The following is an 18,567-nucleotide window of genomic DNA, read 5'->3' on the forward strand; positions in this document are numbered from 1 at the left end:
CTTCACGAATAAGTTCTTATTTATGGCTAAAATAAATAACTTCTTAAATATGAGAAAATTCAAATTTATTCCTGTAGAAATGTCATTCTCAGTTGAATTCAAGAGGTGCTTTTTTGGTGGAAGGTGGAATTTTAGCTTTACACCAGGAGGACCACACAGGCTATATTACCTGTCAAGCCAGATGAGTGTTTTCTATTGTCATTTCATGATTCTGGTTTAAATTCTTAATGGTAGGAACATTTTTTTCAAAGGAAAGCAAAGGTACTGGAAAAAAGTGAATATAGTTCTGTAGTTCTTGTGAGGAGAAATAACTTTTCAAACATGACAAGAGTTAAGATTAGCAAATCAAATGTAGATGAAGTGATAAAGCAAGTGAAATGTACACTGATGATCCTTGTTTCAGTATCCTCAAATGCACAAATTTTAGGTATTTTTAACAAGGTTTATATTTATTCAGTGCTATTTGATTGCCTATTATTAGAGTCCAAACTGGAGAGCTGGAAAAGTCAACTCACTTTTATAAAATAGTAATTTTTAAGTTAAAATATAAAAAATAAAATGCAGGGACTTCCCTGGTGGCGCAGTGGTTAAGAATGCAGGGGACATGGGTTTGAGCCCTAGTCCAGGAAGATCCCACCTGCCGCGGAGCAACTAGGCCTGTGCGCCACAACTACTAAGCCTGCGCTCTAGAGCCCGCGAGCCACAACTACTGAGCCCGCGTGAAGCCTTCCCCAAAGGGACCTGTGGCCATTTTCTACAGTGAATGTGCTTTGGGGAATAGAAATATCCAGAACTTTTGGAGATTACTACACCCTGACTCTGAATTGATGCTGATTGCTAGGGTTTCAAAATGCAACTGGTCCAACATTCAAAATGGAGTTTTATGGTGGTCAGGTGATAAATTGAGATACATGCCAAGTTTGAATCACAGTAGGTCCGTGAGCCCACCCTGTGTTTTTTCTCCAGTTCCAGAATGTGCAACTTAAAGACATACTAGGCAACTGATTGTGTCCCTGTATTAGCTCTCTCATTTATGAAGGGTCATTAGAGTATGAAGGGTCAAAGGGAAGCTATTGGAATTTCTCTTCCCTACCAGGATAGTAAACCAAAAGAATAAGACATCTTTGGAGGGATTGCAGGGATTACTACCATCACCAAATACTTGAATGATGCAGAAATGTTGACTCTTATTTCATCTCCATTTAACACATCTATTTGGTCTGTGCAGAAGGCAGATGGGTCTTGAAGCATGACTAGATTATTTTAATGTTAATCAGAGGGTAACTCATTTGCAGGACCTCTTCCAGATGTAATATCTTTGCTGGAACAAATCAACACAGCTCCTGGCACCTCATGTGGAAAATCCTTTTTTTTTTTTTTTCTCCTTCAATTTTTAACAATTTGCTAGGACCACCACCAAAAATCAGTTTGTTTTTCCTTGACAGGGTCAATAGTATACCTTTACAGTCTTGTTTCGTGCTAAGTCAGCTCATTTGCCTTCAGCCATAGTATAGTCTGTGGAGATCATGAGCATCTTGATATTCCACACAATGTCACACTGACCCACTACATTGATGGGATTACGCAGATTGACTCTGATGAGCAGGAAGGTGCAAGTACTACAAACGTGTTAGTCAAGTTAGGGACTTGGAAAGAATAGGATTGGAAGGTTTGTGAGAAAGATGTGTGGTGAAAAAGTATATAGATGGATCTTTTAGAATGGGCACAAAGCATGAAGATAATTGTGTCGCATGTGAAAATCCATCAATAGGCATTCACTGCAGAGGAGGCTCTCAAAAATCAGGTGGACAGAATGGCACTTTCTATAGATGTCAGTTAGATGTCTTTTCCCGCCGCTGAGTGCTTGTTCACTGGGCCCATGAAAAAAGTGGCTATAGTGACAAAAGGGGGACTATGCATGGGCTTCAACAACATCCCTGACCTAGTTATCACTACTGCTGAGAACAACACAGCCCACAGTATGGCACCATTCTGGTGGGGAGGGGAAAGGAACCCGTCAGCCACCTGCTGGCAGGTTGATTACACTGGATTCTTTCCATCATGGAGGGAATAGAAATTTATCCTTAATGGAACAGAGTCTGTTCTGTATATGAGTTTTCTTTTCTTTCCCATAATGCATCTGTCAGTATCACTTAACAAAATGCCTGTTTGCCATCATGGTATTCTGCCAACACTGCTTCTAATCAAGGAATTTGTGGTATTAAATGGTCTTGCTATAATACATCATTATGTAAGTAATGCCAGTTTGGAGACAACACCTTGAAAGGATGGATATTCTCTTACAAGATGCAGTATAAACTTTGAACCAGAGGTCAATATATGGTATGTCTCTTCCATATCTAGAATACATGGGTCCAGCATAGAAATGGGAGGAGATCCTCTCACTATTACATTTTATAACCCACTCAGAGAATTTTTGCTTCCTCCCCTCACAACTTTGAGCTCTGCTGGCTTGGACGTCTTGTTTCTAAGGGTAAAATGCTCCTACCAAGGGTGCAACAATAATTCCATTCATTTGGAAGATGAGACTGCCACCAAGTCATTTGGGGGTTTCTTTCTTATGCCTCTGAACCAACAGGCAGAGAAGAGAGTTACTCTACTGGCTGGGATAGTTGATCCCAATTTCAAAGAGCAAATTAGATTCCTGCTACAGGCTGAGAGTAGAGAGGACTATTTCTGGAACTGAGGAGAGTCTCTAAGATGCCTCTTATTACTTCTATATCTGATAGTAAAAGTTAATAAAAAACCACTACAAACAAAGAAAGGCAGAACCACGGTGTATTCAAACACTTCAGGAATGAAGGTTTGTGTTGCTTCACCAATTAGAGAACAAATTGAGGTTCTGGCTGATGTCAAAAGAAACATGGAACACATGGTTGCAATAGCCAGCCTCCAAGATGGTGCCCCCAAATCCTCACCTCCTGGTATTCATAAGCTTGTGTGTCCTCTTCCACACTGGAGAGAGCTGACCCATATAACAAATAGATACTAATACTATGGAAATGATGGCAGGTACCTTCTGAAGCTAGGTGCTACAAAAAAGTAGCTTCCATCTTGCTCTTTTTTTTTTTTTTTTTTGAGGTACGCGGGCCTCTCACTGTTGTGGCCTCTCCCGTTGCGGAGCACAGGCTCCGGACGCAAGGCTCAGCGGCCATGGCTCACGGGCCCAGCCGCTCCGCGGCATGTGGGATCTTCCTGGACAGGGGCATGAACCCGCGTCCCCTGCATCGGCAGGCGTACTCTCAACAACTGTGCCACCAGGGAAGCCCCAAGTGTTTTTTTAATTTTTTTTTTTTGAAGTATAGTTCATTTACAATGTTGTGTTAATTCCTGCTGTATAGCAAAGTGACTCTGTTATACACACATATGCATTCATTTTTATACTCTTTTCCATTATGGTTTATCCCAGTATATTGAATATAGATCCCTGTGCTATGCAGTAGGACCTTGTTTATTCATTCTATACATAATAGTTTGCATCTACTAATCCCAAACGCCCAGTCCATCCCTCCCCCACCCCCTACAAGTGTTTTCTATTTGCGGTTAACTTTACCATTTGGTCTTCAGAAACAGAATTTCATCTGGGACTGAGGTTGAAATTGAGGGGGTAATTAACATAACCTAAAGACAGCTACAATGACCATTAGGATTTTGCCTCTTCTCATTTTGTGAAGAGTGTGAGAATACCTTCATTTGTATGAAGGACAGTTGCATCATGTTAGGTGAAACAGGGAGTTAATTGTTTGAAAGTTTAAATGTGTAAAGAAGGGTGCATACGGATGCTGAGTAGCCGAAGGGGTGGCCTGTGCCAGCTCCAAGCCCACCTTTCTATGCTCTACATGGTGGCACTGGAGCTGGAGCTCTGCAAACCACAATTCTCTGGTGGCAGCTTTTTTGTAGCTTCTGCCACTGAGGGGCGCTGAGGCAGGACCTGGAAGGAGGATGGAAGAAGAAAGGACATGCTTCTTCCTGTGAGCTTCCTGTAGACTCCCTGACTGCTTGGGGCCTTTGCGAGGGTCACTTCTTCACTCTAGCAGCTGCAGTTTCTTACTAACACGGTCCCTGAATCCAATTTGCAACACTTGCAGAAACAGCTTTATTGCATCCACCCCTCTCCCCCCACCAGAGAGCCAGACATCAGCACTAAGGGGCTGGAGCCCATTCTGCTGAGATGTGTGTGGGTACCAGACCCATGGGGCCCCTCCTCGGAGCTGAGAGACGTCTGCACCGATGGATTGGAGTTTGCCTTCTCCGAGGTTTCAACTCCAAGGGCTGCTTCTCCACACTTCTGTTTTAGTAATTCTCACCTCTTCCGTTTTATCCCCTTGCTTTAAGGGCAGAAGCTGCTTCCTGCAGTTGCTGTACCTCCAGGAGCTTTAGGGTTCTCTTTCTACCTATTTAGGGTCCTGGTCAACAACTGGATAATTAATACATGCTTATATTACATTATCTCTTTCACATGACTGGTGTGGTTTTCCTCTGCGACTAGGCCCTGTTCTAATACAACGTTTCCAATTAGCCAGGCCTGATTCAGGTGTTCATTCCGGCGCTAGGGGGGAGGAGGTCAGCTCTACTCAAATTATATAGACTGAGAGTGGATGAGGGATAGTCCTCATGAAAGAAAAAAATGGGGTACTATTATAAAGAGAGGTGAGAAGGGATCAGGCAAAAAAATCACATCTAAGCATTAACATCATCTTTAAAGGTTATAAAAGAAGAAGTTTTCACAACCTTTTTCTCCCCTACAAAAACCACCCAAATAAAATTATTGTGAAGGTGAAAAGACAAATGGAAAGTACATGCCATTTCATACCCACTAGGATGGGTTATAATTAAATAGACAAGAAATAACAAGTGTTGTCAAGGATGCGGAGAAATGGGATCCCACATACGTTGCTGGTGGGAGTGTAAAATAGTGCAGCTGCTTTGGAAAACAGTCTGGCAGTTCCTCAAATGCTTAAACATAAAATTACTGTATTATCAGCAATTCCTTTCCTAGGTATATACCAAGAGAAATGAAAGTATATGTCCACACAAAGTCTGAACACAAAATTCATAGCAGCATTATTTATAATACCAAAACGTGGACACAATACAAATATCCATTAACTGACTAATGGATAAATAAAATGTGGTATATGCATATAATTTACTTGTCAATAAAAAGAAATGAAATACCAATACATACTACAACATGAATGAATCTTGGAAATATGCTAAGTGAAAGAAACCAGTCACAAAATATCATATATTGTGTGATTCCATTTATATGAAATGTTTAAAATGGGCAAATCTATAGAGACAGAAAGTGGATACCTAGCGGCTAGAAGAGATGACAGGCAGATAGGGGATAAGGGGTGCAAGGTTTCTTTTCAGAGTAATGAAACATTCTGCAGTTGACTCTGGTGATTAGGTGTACAATAATGTGAATATATTAAACGATTGAATCTGTACACTTTAAAAGGGTGAATTGTGTTATGTAAATTATATCTCAATAAAGCTGTTAAAAAGTATATATACACAGTAGGTATACAATACATACTTATTCATGAATTAGTCATACAGCCAAGTGGATGGAACAAAATATACTTCTGCACTCTAGATGTTTTTAAGGGGTAGCTAAAGAGAAAAAGAAAATGTATGAATTGTTCCCAGTTTCTTTAAAGGAAAAGCAAATTACTGACCAGCTCTCTGGGTGCTAAGATTTCATTTCTTTTTCTCCCGTGAATTAATCCCTAGTGGCTCTCTGCCAGCTTGCTGTTTTTCCCTGTCCACTCCCTGATGTTTTCAGAAAGATGCCATCGTTCCCTATAGTTGCCAAGATGTTACAAATTATCTAAACCTTTCCACAGGTAGTAAATGCTGAAAAGGGACATCTTCCAAATGCTCATCACTTTGCACACTACTGTACAAAGATATATAGATCAACTTGATGTGAAAATGACAATCCCCATGTAATAAAATATTTGTAATCTCCAAAACTGAATTAGCAAATGTCAGTATTTTACATGGTGAGCAACCTGACCATGGTGCTGTTTAGCTGTATGATGCAATAATGTTCATAGTGGCACTTAGAGAGTTTTCTACATTCAGAAAGAGTAGGGCATGAGAGGAAACTGTCCAGGAGTGGCACGGACTTTTAGAAGAGCCATGTTTGTTGTTAGCATGTACTGTCCACATTGGTGTCCCTTAAAATGGTGGTGAGCCCAAACAGCTGGGCAGGTAGGTAGCATCCCTGATCCTGAAGAATTCCGGGGTTTTATGTCTCAGCATCATTCCCTCAAACAATACGTTTAGACATGTAGCGCCATCACTAGGCTTTTCTTTGGTTGAAGTGCAAAGAAAATGATCTTACTTTACTCTTGTTTTCTAGTAGTGCTTGATGTCATTTCTGGCACCTAGGTGCTTACTAAATGTTGAATGAGTGAGTGAGTGAATGAATGAATGAATCAAATTGGATGAAATGAATTCTATTACTATCACCTGTATTCCAGGGTCTCTAGCCTTCCTGACTCATGACTGTCAGTATCACGCTGTTTCTTTTACATGTGACAAAATAGGGGCCATCTACCTTTACTTGCCAATATAGCACATACAGTGCTCCACTGAGCCCTTTAGCATTTGGAAATAACCAGTAGTTAGAATAAAGAATCTAACATTTTGGTGGAAAAGAAGAAATATTTAGAAATATGTTTGGCAAAATATCGTGTATCCTAACTGAAATATTGTTAATTTCATATACCTCTAAAAGTTATTGACTACTTTCCCCATCACTCTGTTATGAATTATTCTAAAGTGACAATGTATGTGTATGGGGGGCATTGAGTGTGTGCACTTTGATTCAGTGTCCTTCCTACTCTGTCATTATCCTTTGCACTGAAACACGCTCTGCTCTGGCATCCTGAAAAGACAATTTTGTACCATCCCTCATTATTTCTCACTGCAGTGAGAAAGTACTTTAGTCTCTTTGGATGTAATGTCCTTTCATCATGTATTGTTACATGGTCGCTACCATGTTCTGGCTAATATACTCTGGATCATCTGAGATTTTGGGGGTGACTTTGGAGAAGTAACAAAAGGAGCAGAAGAAAGTGACTTCGCTAAAACTGGAAAAGGAAAAGGGAATTCAGAAATATGTATATACACAATCAGTACGAGAAGCAGAATGCTGTGCGACAGTGGTTCTTAGCTCTGTGCATCAGAATCATGGGGAATAGTAAAAACAATGAAAGATGTCCAACTCCCACCCAAGAGATTTAGATTCCTTTAAATCTGGTGAGAGATCCAAGCATTTGTGTAAATTAAATGTTCCTCACGTGTTTCTAATGTGCAGCCAGATTGAGAACCTCTGGCGTAAAAAAGAACTTGGGTTTGGGAGTCAGGCAGTTCTAGGTCCAATCAAATGGGGCTTCTCTCGGCCTCAGTTGTTTTAATGGGTAAAACAGGGTAAATATGGATTGTAAATAAGATAGTGTCTGGCCTTTAGTATATATTCGATAAATAGTGCACAGCTTATGATGGAATACCATGCAGCCAATAAAACTTGTATTTTTGAAGGCTATTTAATGATCCAAGAAAAGAAATGTTTGTTCCCTTGCCCCCATTCTCTCTCTTCTCCTGCACTGCCAACTTCTGCAGGTAAGGGCCTGTGTCCTACCTTCCCTCCTAAGGACAACACAATTCAGAGCAGTCTTTCTCATCTCTTGGTTGCAAAGTTTTTTCTCATGAGACCTTTCAGAAAATGAAATGAGAATCTCTAAGGGAGGTGCCTGGGCTTCTGAATGTGTTAAAAGCTCCCCAAGTGATTCTAATGTGAAATCAGCATTCAGAAGCACTTAATGGAAAGCGGATCTCAAACTCAGGCATGAGACTCATTTGGAGATTTTACTAGAACTCAGATTTCTGGGTCTTAATCTCAGAGAGTCTGATTCAGTAGGTCTGGGGTAGGGCTCAGAATCTGCATTTTTAACAAACTCTCAGCTCCTAAGACCAGGAGCATCAGCTGGGAGCTTGTTAGAAATGAAAGTTGAAGAGGCCTACCCCAGAACTACCAATCAGAATCTCTGGGGGTGGGGTCTAAGAATCTCTATAACGAGCTCTCCAGGTGATCCTAACCCCTGGTAAACTTTAGGAAGCACGCATTAGATGAGAAGAGAACGCCAAAGCAAGACGCAGGGCGCCACCAGGAATCTGGGAAGGTCACCAAGACTTCAAATGTCCAACCTGGGAGCCGGAGTCTGAGGCTAGAGCCAGAGAAAGCACAAGGAGTAAGTATAAGGGAGAAGTGGGTCTTCTAAGGAAACTCAGGTGACATTGCCAAACCAAGGGGAACAAAGGTTAGATAAAAACATAGCTATCCCCTACAAATATGGAGGGGAATATGGAATTATGGCATTTGTTTTTGAGGATGAAACAAAATGATGCAGGCAAAAGTGTTCTTCAGTGAGTGTCTGGCACATAAGTACTTAGTGAGTTATAGGAATGATTTTTTATTAAAGTAGCATTGGGGGCAATCAGTTTAATTATATGAGGAAATACAGCCTTTGTGCTTTATGTTTCTGGTGTTAAAAGTTTAAAGAAAATAATTTAGGGAATACAAACTTTAATACCTCGTGAAGGGGACAGTCCCCTTTTGGAGAACTGCAAAATGGGGTGAAAGGCAGAAAACGTTAATAGGATAAAGAATAAGGAAGAAGGAAGAGAAAAATAGAAAACATCTGATTGGCTGGGGCCACTTAGTCGACCTTGTTGGGGGTGAGAAGGAACAAGGAAATACGTATAGAGCCCAGAGTTGGCTTGGAGTTGGGGGTTGGCTGCCTGGATATACTGCGTTTCTGCTCAAGCAGAGCATTTACAGGGACACAAAAATGATCTAAGCTTTGGTTTGCTGACGTGGCACCCTGGGGAGGAGCCACTCCATCTTGGGCCTAGAAATTTATTTCAACACTGGGTTTTACGGTTAGGTATGTTACTGACCAGGGTTCTTTGCCTCCTCAGTCAATAGAGATTGATCAGAGGCCAGACAGGAAATTCAGGCAAGGCTTTATTGGGACCCCTGCTGCAGCAGCGGGGAGCGAGATCAAACAACAGGTTCCCTTGCTTGCTTGCTCCCCGAGGGGTGGGGGTGGGGCAAGCTTGTTACTTTTTTTCTTTTTTTTTTTTGCGGTACGCCGGCCTCTCCCGTTGCGGAGCATAGGCTCCGGACGTGCAGGCTCAGCGGCCATGGCTCACGGGCCCAGCCGCTCCGCGGCATGTGGGAATTTTCCTAGACCGGGAAACGAACCCGCCTGCACTGCATTGGCAGGCGGACTCTCAACCACTGTGCCACCAGGGAAGCCCAAGCTTGTTCCTTGTATGCGGTGAGGGTAGGGGTGTGTCCAAGGTGTTTGCCCACCTCTTAGGTGGTGGTGGTGGTGGTGGTGGTGTGTGCAGGGGCATGCGCAGTACCGTGCTTTTGTTGCTGACCCCGTGTTGTGCTCCGAGCTCTTGAAAAGTAGCAGTTGGGTTTTTTGGTCTCTTTCTCTCTTTTGTCCAGAGTTTGCCCTAACTGCGCAGGCATGCAGTTATTTTTAGTCCCACGTAATTTCCTTGTATTTTGTTGCTCGACGTGTACCCAGTTGCAAGCACTGCAGCAAAGGGGCCTATGTCCCAGCCTGTCTCAGGTATACTGGCCATCTCAAGTTAATTTTTGTGTATGGAATTACTTATGGATCAAATGTTATTTTTTTTCTATATAGGTGTATGTAGTTGTTAAAGCAGCCTTTTAAAAAGGACTCTCCTCATTAAATTAACTTGACTGCTATTTTCCCTTTTTTTTTTTCAGTTAGCAGTTTTTCCTTTTATTGAGGTGTAGTTGATTTACCATATTATATTAGTTTCAGGTATATAACATAGTGATTCAAAGCTTTTATAGATTATATTCCGTTTAAAATTATTGTAAAATGTTTACTATATTCCCTGTGCTGTACAATATTTCCTTGTATCTTATTTATTTTATACCTAGTAGTTTGTACCTCTTAATCTCCTACCCCTATTTTACCCCTCCTCCCTTCCCTCTCCCCACCAGTAACCACTAGTTCTCTGTATCTGTGAACGTGTATGTTTTGTTATTAAATTCATTAGTTTGTCTGTACTTTTTAGATTCCACATATAAATGATAATATAGAGTATTTGTCTTTCTCTGTCTGACTTATTTCACTTAATAGCCATCCATGTTGTTGCAAACGGCAAATTTCATCCTTTTTTATGGCTGAGTGCTGTATATATATGCACCACATCTTCTTGATCCATTCATCTGTTGATGGACGCTTAGGTTTCTTCCATGTCTTAGCTGTTGTAAATAATGCTGTATGTATCTTTTTGGGGTGCATGTATCTTTTTGAATGAGTATTTTCATTTTCTTTGGCTATATATACCCAGGACTGGAATTACTGGATCATGTGGTACTTCTATGTTTAATTTTTTTTTTTTTATGTTTAATTTTTTGAGCATATCCATACAGTTTTCCTTAATGGCTGCACCAGTTTACACTCCCGCCAACAGTGTACAAAGGTTCCCTTTTCTTCATATCCTCACCAAGGTTTTGTTATTTGTGGTCTTTGAGGATAGGCATTCTGACAGGTGTGAGGTGATAGCTCCTTGTGGTTTCAATTTGCATTACCCTGATGGTTAGCCATGTTGAGTATCTTTTCATGTGTCTGTTGGCCATCTGTATGTCTTCTTTGGAAAAAGTGTCTATTTGGGTCTTCTGCCCATTTTAAAGTCAGCTTGTTTGGTTTTTATTTTTTTGTATGCAAATGTTCATAGCAACTTTATTCAAAATAGCTCTAAACTGGAAAAAACCCAAATGTCCATCAACTGGTGAAGAGATAAATAAATCGATGGGATACCCATACCATGGAATGCTACTCAGCAGTAAAAAGGAATAACTAATGATACAGGCAGCAACATGGACTCATCTCAAAAGCATCTGCTAAGTGGAATAAGCCAGACACTAAAGGCTATATACTGCATGATTCTATTGGTGTGACAGTCTGGAAAAGGCAAAGGGGACAGAAATCGGATCAATGGTTACTGGGGGCTGAGGATAGGGAAATGGAACTGATTCCAAAGAGGAGGAAAAATTGGGGGGTCATGGAACTCTTCTGTATCTTAATTGCAGTTGTAATAACACAACTATATACATCTGTCAAAATACAGTAATCTGTATACTTTCAAGGAGTGAATTTTACTGTATCTAAACTGTACCTCAGTATGAAGATGCTATGCTTTGCTTTCATTACCACCCAGGCTTACTAAATATGAGAACCAAAGATTTTCCTGAGGGAGGGGCTGAGGACACCATGGTGTGAAGAAATAGATCCACCTGAGTGGAGATAAGAGGTGTTAAGGATGGGCTGAGGGGATGAAGGAGGTAAAGGAAGAAAGTTCGTCTCAGGGAGGGGCATATCCTCAAAAGGCTGAGGTCTAACTCTAGAGGAAGACACACTGACTAATAAGGCAATAAAGTGTAACAAGTGCACAGACATCTTTTTTTCATTATTATTTATTTTTGGCTGCGTTTGGTCTTTGTTGTTGTCTGTGGGCTTTCTCTAGTTGTGGCGAGCGGGGGCTAGTCTTTGTTGTGGTGCGTGGGCTTCTTGTGGTGGCTTCTCTTGTGGAGCGTGAGCTCTAGGCACGTGGGCTTCAGTAATTGCAGCATGCGGGCTCAGTAGTTGTGGCGCATGGGCTTAGTTGCTCCGTGGCATGTGGGATCTTTCTGGGCCAGGGCTCGAACCTGTGTCCCCTGCGTTGGCAGGTGGATTCTTAACCACTGCATCACCAGGGAAGTCCCGGACAGACATCTCAAATTCCGTGTCAGGGGGCCTTGGAGGTCCCAGGGCTTATGTGAAGAGGAAATTCTAAAACTGAGGCAAGAAATAGAGGAGTGAGTGTTCCATGTAGCTGAAGTAGTTGAGCAGGGTGGGGAAGTAGGGAAGGCTCCAGGGTAGACAGTTGTGTGGGGTTGAGGTTTGGAGAACAAATGGGGTGTGGCTATAGAAGGGGTTGGTGTCTTTGGGGAGATGGGCAGGAGGCAGCTCTGTGAGTCCCTGTAGATTTTCACCTCCACTTGCTCCTATAGGCAATGGAGAGCCAGCGTGGAAAGTGATATATACAGATGGCCCCCAACTTACGATGGCTCAACCTAATGATTTTTAGACTCTGTAACAGTGCAAAAGCAATACACATTCCATAGAAACCGTCCTTTGAATTTTGATCTTTTCCCAAGCAAGCAGTATGCATTCTGATATTCTGTTGTGATGCTGGGCAGTGGCATTGAGCAGAGGCCCCCAGTCACCCATGTGATCACGGGTAAACAGCCCATGCACTTACAACCATTCTGTTCGCAGATAATCATTCTGGACCCATACGACCATTCTGTTTCTCACTCTCAGTACGGTATTCAATAAATTACACGAGATATTCAGCATTTTATTATAAAATAGGCTTTGTGTTAGATGATTTTGTCCAACTGTTGGCTAATATAAGTATTTTGAACATGTTAAGGTAGGCTGGGCTAAGCTATGATGTTTGGAAGGTTACGTGTATTAAATACATTTTTAAATTATTTTTTTATTGAAGTGTAGTTGATCTACAATATTGTGTTAGTTTCAGGTGTACAGTACAGTGATTCAGTTATACACACATATTTCTTTTCAGATTTCCTTTATAGGTTATTACAAAACATTGAGTATAATTTCCTATTAAATGCACTTTTTTAAACTTTATTTTTTTAATTTATTTATTTTTGGCTGCATTGGGTCTTTGTTGCTGTATGTGGGCTTTCTCTAGTTGCAGTGCACCGGGTTCTGACGCGATGGCTTCTCTTGTTGCGGAGCACAGGCTCTAGGCTCGTGGGCTTCAGTACTTGTGGCACATGGGCTCAGTAGTTGCGGCATCTGGGCCCTAGAGTGCGTGGGCTTCAGTAGTTGTGGCGCATGGGCTCATTAGTTGTGGCACACGGGCTTAGTTGTTCCGCAGCATGTGGGATCTTCCTGGATCAGGGATAGAACCTGTGTCCCCTGCATTGGCAGGCAGTTTCTTAACCACTGTGCCCCCAGGGAGGTCCCTAAATCCATTTTTGACTTAATGATATTTTCAATTTATGGTGCATTTATTGGGATGTAACTCTATCATAAGTGAAGGAAGATCTGTATCTGGATTTTGAGTAAATCACTTTGGTTACTCTGAGGGGGGTGGGGTCATGTAGGGTAAGAGGTAGGGAGTGGACAGTGGGGATGGGTAGACCATTTAGGAAACTGTTGCAAAAGTCTGGTTGAGATATGATGGTGGCCTGAAATGAGAGGCAGTAGCCATGGGGATGCGAGGGACAATTATGAGAGCTATGTAGTAATTTCCTCAGGATAAAATTCTGAGGAGGATGTAGAACCTTGGATAAGGCTCATTTTTTTTTTTTTTTTTTTTTGCGGTACGCGGGCCTCTCACTGTTGCGGCATCTCCCTTTGCGGAGCACAGGCTCCGGACGCAGAGGCTCATGGCTCACGGGCCCAGCCGCTCCGCGGCATGTGGGATCTTCCCGGACCGGGGCACGAACCTGCATCCGCTGCACTGGCAGGCGGACTCCTAACCACTGCGCCACCAGGGAAGCCCAGGGTTCATTTTTAAAAAAAAAACATGATTTAAAAGCTAAATGATCAGCTGGCTCCAGCTTCCTTCTGTAGTTCATCCACCCCCACTGTCTCTTTGTTTCATGCCCTTGCATCCTGCCTCATAGCTTTTTATTTGCTTCATTCTCAGGCAGGGTCTCCAGGTAAGGCCAGAGAAATGGTCCAACCTTTTCAGGCTTATGGAAAAAAGACCTGGAGTTGAGGATGCTGGCCAGTCCTTGGTCAGGTGCCACTTCCGGGGCCGGGTTCACAGTGGGTATGCGTGAATGTATTTCTCACACAGAAGAGAGGTGTGATTATCAAGAGAAGGATGAAAGAGACTTGGCAAGAAAACACAAATTACCGAAAAAGGACCTCTGTTATACGTCCCAAATTTCCACAATAGATGGGGGTTTGGATGGGCAGAAAATGGTATAAAATATAGCAGCATGTTGCTGCAGAGTTAAAGAAATGACTAGGCCAGCTGGCCTGGCGTCTCGGTGCTATTTCATCATGCGGTGCCGCGTGATGGTTTATGTCTGCTCTGTCCTAACATCTCTCAGGACCGTTGTCATCTAAACGGACTGACTTTTATCTGGGATAGATGCTAAACTATACCAGTACTAGGGTGACAGGGGTAAACCAGGATGGTCCCAAGCAAACTGGAGCATACGGTCACTCTCATTCTGTGTCCTGCATTTGGCTGAACTTCCAGGAATCTCCTGGTTGGTTGATGCCTGCTCCCTTTGGTCTAATTCTGAGACATGGAGCCAGAGCCATGAGGATCCATCTTCTGCCTCCTTGCCGCCTGAGGTGGGATGGTTCTACTTCCTGGTCCTTCCCTACTTTTTCTTACCCTCCATTCCTCCATCACCACCAGAAGCTATGAATAGTAGCCTGACCCCTTTCAGGGGATGGGCAAAAGGCAGTATTCCATGACCATTTGCATTATATCCAAATGGTCATAATCAGGCTTGTGTTTTACTATCTTATGTTGATTTTTGTTAAAAGCAAAAAAAAATTGCAGATGGTGGCAAGAATAAATCATTTTGATAATTTGTGTGTCTCTGTATCGTGAAGTATCCTAGCGTTATCTGTGTCATTCTCTCCACTAGGCTGTGGGCACCTTGAGGACAAAGGACAGGTCTTATTAACCTTAGTATCATCATTTCTTATCACAGTGCTTGAGCCTTGTCAGGCATTTCTTCAATTACCCTGAAGCCTCATACCAAGTTAATGATTATGCTACAAAATTCAGCAATAGAGTTAAACTGAGGAATTATTTGAGTGGAGAACCTACCCATGTTTGTTTGTATCCTCAGTATAGATTCAGCAGTAGACCACATGCATTGTTAGATTGTGACCATGTTTTATCCACTGCTCTTCTTGGTAGTGATCATAATGGATAAACACTGTCACATCAACCCTGACCGGAGCACGGCATTTATGTTCAGTGGTATTTAGTTTCTAAGGAGCAAAGCAGGCCAGATGAGCTAGGTTCTGATTTATCAGTTGGTCTCACAGCTACAACTTAGCTCTTCTTGTGATGTCTTTCATAATGTTAGGCAGAGGGGGCGTGCTGGTAAATGTTTACCATCCAGCTCTCCTGGAAAAAAAAAAAAAGCCCTGATTTGTAGACCTTGCCAATTTCTGTGGTGTAAATACTCCCACCATGGCTGGTTCCAAACTACCAATGTGATGTCACCAAACAAGAAGCTGGGAAGAGATGCAAGCTGGTGTGAGCAGACTCCAGCATACCACTGGTGCAGAGCTGACCCAAGCCTGTAGCTGACAGGTCCTTTTGATATTAATTCATCCAACAGACAGGTATTTATTAAGCACCTACTGTTTTGGTGCTTGGGATACATTAGAGGAAAAAAAAGATGAAGATTCCTATGCTTGTGGGACAAATTCTTTAGGGAGGGTGGAGATAGAAGATAAAAAATAAACATAACAAGTGAATTATATAATATACTAGAAGCTGATAAGTGCTACAAAAAATAGAAATATACGAGGATAAGGGCCGTTGAGAATGTAGGAGAGGTTGTAATTTTAAATGAGATGGTCAGAGTGGACCGCTCTGAGAAGATGACATTTGAGCAGAGATTTGAAGGAGGTGAAGGGAAGCAAGACTTTTGGATATCTAGGGCAGGAGTGTTCTAGACAGAGGGGGCAGCTGGTGCAAAGGTTCTGAGGTATGAGGCCGCATGGCTAGTTCAAGGAACTGCAGGGAGGTCAGTGTGGCTAAATGGGAGAGGGAGAGGGTGGGAGAGCCGAGGAGAGGGAGGGAGGGGGAGGGAGGAGGAAGAAAGGGAGGTGGGGAAGATGGGGGAGCGGAGAGGGAGGAGAGAGACTGACTGACTCTAGGTAGAAGGAGAGGTCACAGGAGAGTGTTGGCAAAACAAGGGAAGACAGACCTCATAGAATATTGGGAGGGTTCTGGATTTTACTCAGAGGAACTGGAGAGCCCCTGCAGGCAGAGCAGAAAGTGACGTCATTTGATCTAGGTGTTAATATCACCCTGGCTTCCGTGTTGTGAATAGACTCCAGCTGGGAGACCAGTTTGGATGTGGTGAGAAGTGTCTCATTCTGGTTGGATGCTGAAGGTAGAGCCCAGAAGATTTGCTCACCAGTTGGATGTAGGGTTGCATCAGTCACTAGAGTGGCCACAAAAATGTACTGCAAACTGGGTAGTTTAAAATAACAAATGTGTTATCTCAGAGTTCTGGAGGTTAGAAGTCTGAAATCAAGGTGTTGGCAGGGCCATGCTTCCTCTGAAACCTGTAGGGGTTCATTCTTCCTTGCCCATCCTTAGCTTCTGGTGGTTTGCCAGCAAGCAATCCTTGGTGACCCTTGACTTGCGGCTGCAGCCTTCCATCGTCACACAGTGCTCTCCCCTCATGTGCCTGTGTCTCTTTTCCTCTTCTTATAAGGACATCAGTCATACTAGATTAAGGGCCCACACTACTGCAGTATGACCTCATCTCAGTTTAACTCACTACATCTGTTATGACCCTGTTTCCAAATAGTGTCACATTCTGAGGTACTGGGGGGTTAGGACTTCAGATCTTTTGGGGGAACATGATTCAACGCATAACAAAGTGGAAGAAAAAGAGGAGGGTTGAAAATAACTCTAAGGGTTTTGACCTGAGTGACTAGAGGGGTACAGTTGCCATCAGGCTAAATGGGGAAGGCTGCAGATGGAGCAGGTTTTGGGGAGAAGATCAATATTTCCAAAGTATTCCAAGTCATACCCATATAGTCAGCCATCTTACTGTCCCACAACTGAAAAGAAAGGAAAACTGCATTCATGTAAAGGTATACAGATGACAGCAAAATAACCCTGACAGTAACTGGTCTCATAAGGAAATCACATTATGTATTCAGAAAATAGTTACTCAGCCCCCCGAATAAAAACTTTTAAATTACTTAAATTAATTGGAAATTCTAAATGTTGCACTTCACTTTTGTCAGAAACATTTTCTTTTTTGCAAATTCACCTTTAGTGCACAGGTAGTTTAGACACTGGGGAGAAAAAACTGAAAATCTATAAAAGGCTTCTGAAGTCTTCAGAAAGGCAGAGATGACTCTTAAGGGATGAATCTATATAAACATTTACCTCATTGTGTAAATGAGGTGTAGAAACCCGAGCCATTATAATATTTCAGTTGAAAGTTACTGAATGTTCCTGGCTTTGAGACAGTGTCAAAACATTTTCATCTTTGCACACCTTGGTAAATTACTGTTGTTTTAGGGATTGATTGTACAAACTGAAACCAGTTCAAAATGATGAAAACAAGGGTGGATTCAATGGAAGGACACAGAAATATGTCCCCAAACCTAGAGAAGGGTGTGAAGCTGAGTTTCATGAAGACCAGAAATCAGGAATCAGCATCAGCAGTACAAATCCAAGGTAGCTACTCACTCCAGCTCCATCTCTTTCCCTCTAGGGTTGTAAGGTCTCTTGTCTCTGGATCTTCTCTGTGCATTTGCTTTGCTTTCTTCACTTCCAAGATGGCCAGTTGCCTCTTTCCTGCTTTGCCCACCTCCTCCTTCATTCAATGGTGTCCTTAGCCTCAAAGAATTTATATCACATCATAAAGCCAGAGCTGACTGCTCGTAAATCCGTATTCTCCAGAACCTGAATGCAATTTTTGCAAGTGGGAATCTGATTGGCCCCAGGGTCTGAAATAATTCGCTCTTGGTCTAATCAGCTGTGTAGGAGGGAAAAGTTCATATTCACTCATTAAGCAAATGCTGATTGAGAGCCTACCACATGCCACTTGCTCTTACAGGCTGTCTGGATACTGTAGGGACCAAACTCTCCAATCTCAATGGAGCTTGAAATCCAGTGGTCCTGTGAAAAAGTGCTTGCATTTCACCCTGTGTACATCTGTATGGAATAGGTTGGTGTTAGAGAAAAGTGGACAGGCGTCCTAAAAGCAATATCCCACTTGGGGATCTGCCAAAGACAGATGTCACATCTTTCTGCACTAGGTCATATCAATACTTTGATTCTTTTGATTGCAATTGCAAGTAAAGGGATTCACTTTCCCTTTACTCCCTATCAAAAGCCAAGCAATATACTGCTTTCAGCTCTTTGCCAGAAGGTGAGACTTTACAATCATTTGTCCCATCCTGTCCCAGCTGATATAGAGTTCTTTGTGATGGGAGTGGGTACAGGGCAGGGTATGTTCCATTCTACAGTTAAACCTCTGTTTAGCCAACCTGGTGGTCGTTCCATCAGATAATCAACACTAAGAGCTACTATTCTGATAGTTTACAATGTTGCTTTGCAGTGGTTTAAGCCCTTTATGTCTGTTATCTCATTTATTCCTTACAAGTCCGTGGAGAAGGTCCTCATTTTACAGATGAGAAAACTTAGCAGAGAGGTTGGGTG

Source organism: Aethalodelphis obliquidens, unplaced genomic scaffold (genome assembly GCF_003676395.1).
Source record: "Aethalodelphis obliquidens isolate GAN/ISIS:26980383/991018 unplaced genomic scaffold, ASM367639v1 scaffold79, whole genome shotgun sequence".
Taxonomy (NCBI): domain Eukaryota; kingdom Metazoa; phylum Chordata; class Mammalia; order Artiodactyla; family Delphinidae; genus Aethalodelphis; species Aethalodelphis obliquidens.